This window comes from Artibeus jamaicensis, unplaced genomic scaffold (genome assembly GCF_021234435.1).
Source record: "Artibeus jamaicensis isolate MK-2021 breed Jamaican fruit bat unplaced genomic scaffold, CSHL_Jam_final contig_415, whole genome shotgun sequence".
NCBI lineage: Eukaryota > Metazoa > Chordata > Mammalia > Chiroptera > Phyllostomidae > Artibeus > Artibeus jamaicensis.
Window position 1 is genome coordinate 3,974,463 of NW_026521823.1, and position 9,875 is coordinate 3,984,337.

Here is a 9,875-nt window from a genome sequence, read left to right on the forward strand (position 1 = left end):
GTCTGGCATCAAGGCGAGCAAAAGCCATTGTCCCTTTTCTGAACTCTTCCCCCACTGACATGGCAGGCTAGTGCCATATCTGAGACTCTCCATCAACCTGGCTAACACTGTTTGCCCCACCCTGGAGGGCCCCACTGACTCCATCCCACCCAACCTATGGGCCCACCGAATCTGCTTTTCCATAGGAATGGCTGGTATTGACTCATACCTCACAGCTTTATAAATCCACTCAAACAAGCAACGGTAGCCTCAGTGAGTCTACATCCATTATCCCTCTCGCTAACTGGCAGCATCCAGCCTAGATTCACATCTTGGCTTCACCTAGGAATATCCAAGCCCAGCACAAGAAGCAGTCATCTCTGTTTTATAGCTCAGGTAGGGTGACACCAGGCAAAATACAGGTGGAGTTGAGCTGAGTTTGCACCATTTGTGAAACCTAGAGCCTGTATACCCAGTGGACAGCTACAGACCACGTTGGTCAACCACCGTGCGCCTACATAGCTGATCCTCTGCAGAGGGCAAAGTTGGTGGTTAGTGGCCACAGACAGTATTTAGAGTCTTGTCTCAAAATAGCAGTCTGTGTGTCCCTGTCAAGAGATTAAGCCAGGTACGTTATTACTCTTTAAAACCCTCCATGGGCTTAGTGTTATACAAAATCAAATACAAGGTAATACAACTTTTTAGGCCAAAACCTAGAGCAAAATTTCCCCATTATCAGGCCTTCTTTTACCAATCTCATCTTCTGTTTTACATTTCTTTCTTTCTCATTTGGTTACAGGAATATTGGTCACCTTTTAAAATTAATTTGTTTCCAAATTCTCATTTGTTCCCTGATAGTTAGAAGGAAGAAAGCTATTGTCCACCTTCCACTGTAAGTGTGTTTTTTTTCACCTACTAACAACTTGGGAAAAAACAATTAGTGTAAAGAATTGTTTTTTTCCATTTTAACTCAATATGGTTTTGCTAAATATATATCTCTATCCACCTTAAATATAAAAATACATACATATAGGTTAAAAGGATGGAGGAAAATATAGCATGCTAACATTAATCAAAATAAAGCAACAGGCCCTGGCTCGTGTAGCTCAGTGGACTGAGCATGGGCCTGCGAACCACATGATTGCAGTTCGATTCCCAGTCAGGGCACATGCCTGGGTTGCAGGCCAGTTCCCTGCAGGCCAGTTCCCAGCAGGCCAGTTCCCAGCAGGGGACGCACGAGAGGCAACCATCCATTGGTGTTTCTCTCCTTCTCTCCTTCCCTTCCCCTCTAAAGATAAATAAATAAGATATTTTTAAAAAGATATAAAAAATAAAGCAACAGTAGCTACATTAATTTCACACAGAGGAGACTTCAAAGCAAGGAAAGTTATAAGGGATAAAGAAAGGCATTACAAATGATAAACATGTCAATTCTCCAAGAAGACATAACAATTATTAATATGTGTGTGCCTGACTACACCATGCCAAGTTATGTCAGGCAAAAATTAATAGAACTTCAAGGGGAAACAGATGAGTCAACTGTGAAAGTTGGAGACTTCAACACCTCTCTATCAGAAATGGCCAGATCCAGCATGTAGAAAATCAGTAAGAACATAGCTGAACTCAACAATACTGTTAGTTCTTCCTAACCCGATCTATAGCTTTAATGCAATATGCCAGTATATCTCTTTTCTGAGTTGTACCAAAGTCTTTAACTAAGGACAAGGTGAAATAATGTCTGAAAGATCTTAGTAAAAAAATGACCATATTATAGAGAATAATATGTTGGAAATAGGTTGGCCTTTGGAGAATGTCTAGAAGTTAGGTAAGAAGTTGAAAATTGGATCTTTTCCAAAAAACATAAACTTTTCAAAATGACTGGGTACAAATATTTTTTAATCCTAAATGAATTTCAGAATAATTTTTCAACATGCTACCAAAATAGTGTTTGATGACTATGGTAGATTATATTGATTACTTCTCTGTTTTAATCATCTGCATATCTGTAGTCTTTGTTATTTGACCTTATAGTCTGTCCTATTTAAAATCTTGAATATGTTTTTGTATTTCATATTGTTTATGTGGTGTACTACATTTATTGACTTGCATATATTGTACCATCCTTGCATCCCTGAGGTAAATGCCACTTGATCATGATGTATGATCATTTTAATGTATTTCTGGATCTGTTTTGCCAATGTCTTATTAAGGATTTTAGCATCTATGTTCATCAGTGATATTGGCCTATAGTTTTCTTTCTTTGCTTTGTCTTTATCTGGTTTGGAAGTAGGATAATACCGACTTCATAAAGAGTTTGGTAGTATTTCCTCTTCTTGGATTTTCTGGAATAATTTGAGAAGAATAAGGGTTAGCTCTTCTCTAAATGTTTGGTAAAATTCTCCTGTGAAGTCATCTAGTCTGGGGGTTTATGTGCTGGGAGTTTTTTAATTATAGCTGCAATTTCACTAGCTGGTATCAGTGTATTCAGGCTCTCTACTTCTTCTTGACTCAATTTTGGAGGATTAGATGTTTCTAGAAATGTAGCCATTTCACCCAGATTTTCAAATATCTTAGCATATAGTTAGTTGTTCATAGTAATTTCTTACAATCCTTTGTATTTTTGTAGCATAAGTTGTAACTTCTTTTTCACTTATGATTTTATTTATTTGGGTCCTCTATTTTCTTCTTGATGAATCTGATTAAAGGTTTGTCAATTTTGTTCATCTTTTCAGAGAACTACCTCCTGGATTTATTGATACTTTGGATTATTCTTTTAGCTTCTATGTCATTTAATTCTACTCTGATCTTGAATATTCCCTTCCTTCTGCTAGCTCTGAGCTTTATTTGCTGTTGATCCTCTAATTTTGTAGATATAAAATTGGGTTATTTATTTCAAATTATTCTGTCTTCTTTAGGTAGGCCTGCATTGCTATGAACTCTCCTCTCAGGAATGTCTTCACTGTGCCCCACAGGTTTTGGACTGTTGTGTGTTCATTTTCTTTTGTTTCCAGAAACTTTTTTTAGTTCACCCTTGATCCCATGATTTGCCCTTTCATTGTTCAATAACATGTTATTCAGTCTCAATGTATTCGACTGTTTTTGAGGTTTTTTTCTGTGAGGTTGGTTTCTAGTTTCAAGCCATTGTGATCTGAGAAAATGCTTGATATGATTTCAGTTTTCTTGAATTTGTTGAGGCTTGTTTTGTGTCCTATCATGTGTCTATCTTTGAAAATGTTCCATATGCATTTGAAAAGAATGTATATTGTACTTCTTTGGGGTTAAAGATTCTGTATATATAATGGGCTTCAGTTAAGCCCATTTGATTTAGTGCGTCATTCAGTGTCAGGTTGTCCTTTTTGATTTTTTGTTTGGAAGATATGTCCATTGTTGACAGTGGGGTGTTAAAATCCACTACTATGAGTGTGTTGCTCTCTATATCTGTCATGACATTCTCCAAGATTTTCCTTATATATTTGGGTGCTCCTATTTTGTGTGTGTGTGCGTGTGTGTGTGTGTGTGTGTATAGTTTACCAAGTTTATAGCTTCCATACAGAGGGCCCATAAACACATGAAAAAATACTCAACATAACTAACCATTAGAGAGATGCAAATTAAAAACACAATGAGACCTCACACCAGTTAGAATGGCCATCATTAATAAATCAACAATAAGTGCTAGAGAGGATGTGAAGGGAAGTGAACCTTAGCACAGTCTGTAGGAGTGCAGATTGGTGTAGCAACTGTGGAGAACAGTATGGAATTTCCTAAGAAAGCTAAAGGTGGAATTGCCTTTTGACTCAGTGATTCCACTGCTGATACCATACCCTAAGAATTCTGAAACACCAATTTAAAAGAACCTGTACACCTCAATGTTCATAGCAACATTATTTACAATAGCCAATTTCTGCCTAAGTGCCTATCAGTAAATGAGTGGATCAAAAGAACTGTGGTACATTACACAGTGGAATACTATGCAGCAGAAAGAAAGAAGGAACTACTACCCTTCATGACAGCATGGATGGAACTGCAAAACATTATGCTAAGTGGAATAAGCCCAGAGATGCAAGACAAATGCCATATAATGTCACCTATAGGTGGAACCTAATTAATAAAACAAACAGTTGAGCAAAATAGAGCTAGAGACTTAGAAATAAAGATCAAACTGACAGGGACTGGAGGTAAGGGAAAGGAGTAAGAGGGATAATGAGGGAGAGAAAGGGCAACAAAGGAATACAAACAGAGGACTTTTGGGCATAGACAATGGGAGTGATTGACTGTGGAAGTGGGGGGAGGGAAGATCAATGGGGAAAAGGGCAGGACAACTGTAACTGAACAACAAACAAACAAATAAATATTAAATATATGTAGTTTTTATCCCTTGATTTTGACTGCCAATGACTGACTTGAGCCAACTGAGTGTTAGTAAGTACAAGTTGACCAATGACTAGAAAAGTGCTTACACAGTTGGGATTTCCATCCTGTGCTTAAGCCAAGTCCATGAGAAGATTATTCCTGCTCTAAACTATTAGTATCCAAAGAAGGATGAGAGACATGTGGAACATATCTGAGACTATCTAAAACCCCATAAAAATGTCAAAAACTGATTGTGTGCCCAACCAAACTATACTAAATCATTTTTTAACACAACGACAGTTGTGTTTATATAGAGATTTTGTAACAATAGAGAAGGTGGTCATGGCATAATTTTCTCTCTTTTGGCATTTGTTATAATATAAAAATGAGAGAAGACAAAATTCAAAGGCCACACTGTAACTTTCAGAAAAAAAAATCGAAAGAAAAGCTCAATGACATTTTCACAACAGAGGCCCTAAAATGAATAAGAGCCTAGTGACAACCAAGAATGACAGTAGGGAAAACTCCAGAGATCATTCTTGGGAGTGTGATTAGAAAAAAAAAAAGAAGGTTATTAGAGAGGCAGGTGAAGAGATATTCTCAGAAAGACAAACAAAATCTATTCATATAGCTACTCACTTTTCCTTTCCCTTTATGCCAAGACATCAGTGTATTCCTATATTCCAAATCTTGGTGTACATGATTCATTTTTCTCCATAACCTCTGTCCTGACCTTGTTAATTAAGATCTAGCTTAGACCATAGGAGTCACCAAAAGGAGTTCTTTTGGTGGTGTTGGGTGAGAGATAATGTGGGTCAGTGAATAAGGAGCCTAAAGAATTTTGAATCAATGATCTCTTACTTTATTTATAAATATGCTTTGTTGTAGAAATAAATTTATTCTGATTTATATTTTAAGTCACTCAATCTGTTACTATTACTCAAGTTTATTATTGAAAAAATAAACTTTGTTGGGTAAAATAAGAAAATTTCAACCTTGTGTGTAGCATTGCTAATACGAGATAATGCGTTCCATACATAGTTGCAACTTTCACATTTTGAGTTGCTTTAAATCTCACTTATTTTTGAGAACTTCCCATGTATATTAAAGTAATGCTTTAAAGTCTCATCTTGAATAATGGGTTATATGAATTAAAATCATTAATAATCAAGTTTTGTGAATTGAAATGGAAGAAAATAATTTAAGATTTTTTCTATTATTTAATATTTTGTTCTGGTTATTTAAAAATATTGTGAATTTGAAGAAGCAAAATACATAGATAAGTAAACCCAAAAATACATGAATATACTCTATATAATATTTGTAGCTATCATTTGGAAATGAAGAATTATATGAGAGTACTTTATTACAGTCAATAAACATCGAAATTAAGAGGCAAATAAAAATTATGCATTTTTAGTGCCAACATAGAAACTAGTTGAGCAACTATTTACATTTAAATGTCTTTATTCATTTTAAGTAAACAATTTGATTTGAATATTATTTACATTTTTACATCTCATAAAATATTCATATCTTTAAAACCATTATTTGGCTAGACGTACTGAAAAGTTTTGATATACATAATATAACTGAAAGCATGGATTTGAAAAAGAGAGACATTAGTTTTGATTATTTTACCATTTTTTAAGATGACAAACTTAAACATAAGAAGGGACTAGTCAGAAGTGACTAAACAAAAAAATACTTTTCGAATGGAATCTAAAATAAGAAAAGATCTGTAGAGATTTTTAGATTCGAATAAATAGCTGTCAAAATTAGAATTTCAGTCATGAATGAACTAAGGACTATAGAAAGTCATTAATGTGACCCTTTGTAATACAGTTCACTAAAACAATTTACTGAAATTTATATGTCTTATACAAGTCATCTCTAGGCAGTAGAAATATAGAACTACTATCTGTGAGACATACTTTCTCACACTATATAATGGACAAGAAAAATATTCACTTTAATAAGGTATGCCACTTTTCCTTGTCCAAACTTAATTCACTGGGAAAGGAATTTAGACACTTCTGAAGTTTGTATTTCAGGTCTAAATCTTTGAATATCTTAAGAGCTCCATTAAGATTTACTGGTACATGCAAATAAAATTACTCCTTTGGTTTATTTACATTTGTTTTCTTTTTCCAAAAATAATCTAGACTTTAATAATTTTAGCCTATTAGAAATCTACCTATCTATCTTAAGCCTATGCCATGCAATATAAATGGTGCATTATGTAAATAAAGGAAGCAGCTCTGCCATTAAAAATCTTGACATAAATAAATGTCATTATTAGATCTGTTTATAGGCTCAAGTAGAATATAAAACAACAAATAAGAAAAGTCACAAATATTTTAATCAGTGAGAAAGTTGACTAATTCTTCTTGGCCTTACATCTCCAGGACCTTTACAATAGAATCATCTCTTAATACTTATTAATGTTTTTCTTTTATTTACCCAGACATACCTAGTGACTCCTTCTAAAACACACTAATTTTCTAGTCAGTGTTTATGGTACGTCAGTCTTCACCCAACGGCTACTCTGTACTTTTAAAATTCAGTTAGGGTTTTACCTCTTTCCTCAGGGACTTCACTGATTAGTATTCTTTTCTTTCATGTTAAATTTCTATAAAATAATCATCTAGTTCTTTCTTGAGGAGAATATTATAGTATTAAATGTTTGGTGAACATGTATTTTACTTTTTCAATTACTTATCACACACCTAGAAACTAAATTCATGACTAATGTTTCATTTGTACTTCTCTCAGTACCCAGAACAAAATATGTTGAAAAGTGTTTTTAAAATGTAGGTTTTAAACAATCAATCAATAAAACATAAATGAATAAATAAGTAAATAAAGCTAAGCACTTTTTTACACAGGATGAAATTGTCTATATATATATGTGTGTGTTTTTGTGTTTAGGCAAAATAATGGGTGATTTTGTGATATTTACTTCAACCAAGAACTTTAAGGTTTTGAAGTTATTACTTTTGGTCTTTAGTTTGAATTAGTATCCCTTTATACTCATCAAGATAATATATTTAAACAGTTTATATAATACAAAATAAATAAAATTGAATTAGAACATTTTAAATGAAGTTTAAAAGTACAATAAAAGTTGCATTTGATAAACTTTTTCAGATTTTTAATAATGCTAGAATTTATATGCATAAACTTAGCATTTATGTCTATTTATTGTTTAGCCTTTCATTTCAGATGACTTTATATGTTCTACATATATAAGTACCCTGCAATAATAATTTCTTCATCTTTGATAGCTGAATCAATATACTATTTTTTTCATATTCTGGAATATTGTCCAATATATCCTTGATGGCCTCTGTGTCCTCATCTCCATTTTTGAGGCACTGAACATTTGTATCTGAAGGACTCAAAGGGGGCATGGATGATGTTGATGAAGAACTTTCCACTTAGTGCTAGAGGTTAGGAGAAAGACTTTCTCCATTGCCAGCCAGGGTCTGAGCAAGCTGGACATTTTTCCTGAATGGTCTAAGGGCAGCTTTGGCCACTACTTCCTCAAAGCACATGTACACCAATAGCTCAATATTTTCCTGAGAAGGACTTTCTTTATTTTTGTTGATCTGAAGATCTGAATCATTTAACCACCACATCTGAGGATTCCTGAAAATAATCTTTAGGGTTTTGTCTAGGTTCCCACTGGCTTGCTGAGGGCCTTGCTTGTCCATGTATGTGGACGAACCCATTCCTTTCAAAAAGTTGGGTTTTTAGGCAGAGTCTCTCTCTCTCTCTCTCTCTCTCTCTCTCTCTCTCTCTCTCTCTCTCTCTCTCTCTTCCTATCTCTACCTCTTTTCTTATTTGGACCAATTCTTCTGTGCAGTTGGTAATATGATTATCTGATCCATGTTCTTGTTTATATGCATTTAGGAGAAATCAGGCTTCCAGGACAGTAAATTCCAAGTGGAACAAATTGTAAACTTTTGATAGATCAGTATATAGCTCTTTAAAGTGTTGATGTGCTTTGTAGAGATATAAGCTCTTTCATCAATTCCACTGTAATTACTTCAGATACCTTCAAGCAACTTTTTTAACAACTTCCTTTTATTTGCACCAGTCTCTGATGATTTTTCTCCATAACAATTTTAAAAACAGTTCCGGGCCAGCTTTAATTTCCTTTTTGGCTTTGTCAAGGCATTCCAGTTGTTTCAGGAAACAATAAAAGTGCACTATATCCAGCTATAACACTGTATAGTTATCTACTGAACCCAGTGGTTCTCTACAACACCCAAGAGAAATATTCGTCACACTCCAATAGGCATGGCAAGGCTAGTGCATATTATTTTCTCTTCAAGAAAATTCTGCCCTCCTCATGATATCCCATAGCTAACACAGGATAGGGCTTTTCTTTGTGCTGGAGGAATTCTGATTGATCTGCCTGTCTGGTTAGCTACATGGAGTTTTGTGGTTCACCACCATCTAAGCTCTATCCTCCATATCTTTAGGCCTTTCTTAGTCCTCTGAATTTTTTTTTCTTTTACTTAGGCTTCATTTACCTCTTCTTCAGCCTGACAGTTTTTGCTCACATCATTTCAGACTGTTTTAGTTAGAGCACTATAGCTTTTACATTGCTCTTCAAGTGTTTACTCTAGTTGTTTCTTATGTATGACAATTTTGATATAATTTTCTTGAAATCCAAATGTTTAAGAAACTTCAGAACTTAGTTATTTGCTGATGTGCAATTGAGTTTCCAGAAAGTTTTTCCTAGCTTTTGTTATCTTGGAGGAAAAAAAAACTTTAATTGTAGAAATTCCTGTTGTTTTATAATTATACTTTTCTACTTCACACTCAAGTGCTTTGCAACATGTCATGGGTTTTTTTCTGTTATATTTTCTACTTCATTTCAGAACATTCTAGCTTCTCGGGGTACTTAGCCAGGTCCTTGAATACTAAACCATTTTCTTTACTTTCATTTGTATATGGAGGTTGAATTCAGTCTTCTCTTAGAAACTGGCACAATTTTGCCTGAACACGTTTTTTGTGTCATCCTGTGTCATCAGAGCATCTGCCAGGACCCAACGATTACCTGAATACAGCAGAAGGAGGTCATAGTTTGTTTTCATTCTTAGAGAGGCTGACCACACTCCCACCCATACTCAATGTACTTTGAATGTATGTCCATGACTGTAACAAATATTCCACTGATTTTCTGCATTCTGTTTCATTATACACACATACAATAATACTAATAATTTCACCTATTTGGTTAATGAGATTTCTGACATTTATGAAGATAACAATAAAGTTGTAAATCTAGAATCAGTGATGTCAACACATGCTTTTATTTGTTCTACCATTAAAATCTCTGACTTTTTACTGTGGTATTGTTTTTATATTTCAGCACTATCTTGCTTACTTTGGGCAATAGAAAGACAGCAGAAGGGAAAAGCTTTTGTCTTTAACTTACACCTAATTGGGATTAAACCACATGGGACAATCTGGGCACAAAGAAAAGTGACCCAGCTGCAAATGTTTTTCTTAAAGTACAGTCTTGTGGA

At 34.5% G+C, this 9,875-nt stretch overlaps 1 pseudogene; it reads right to left on the reverse strand.

Annotated features, from left to right (window-relative positions):
• Positions 1-8,253: 8,253 nt before the first annotated feature.
• Positions 8,254-9,354, reverse strand: LOC119060484 (NEDD8 ultimate buster 1-like; annotated as a pseudogene).
• Positions 9,355-9,875: the final 521 nt, after the last annotated feature.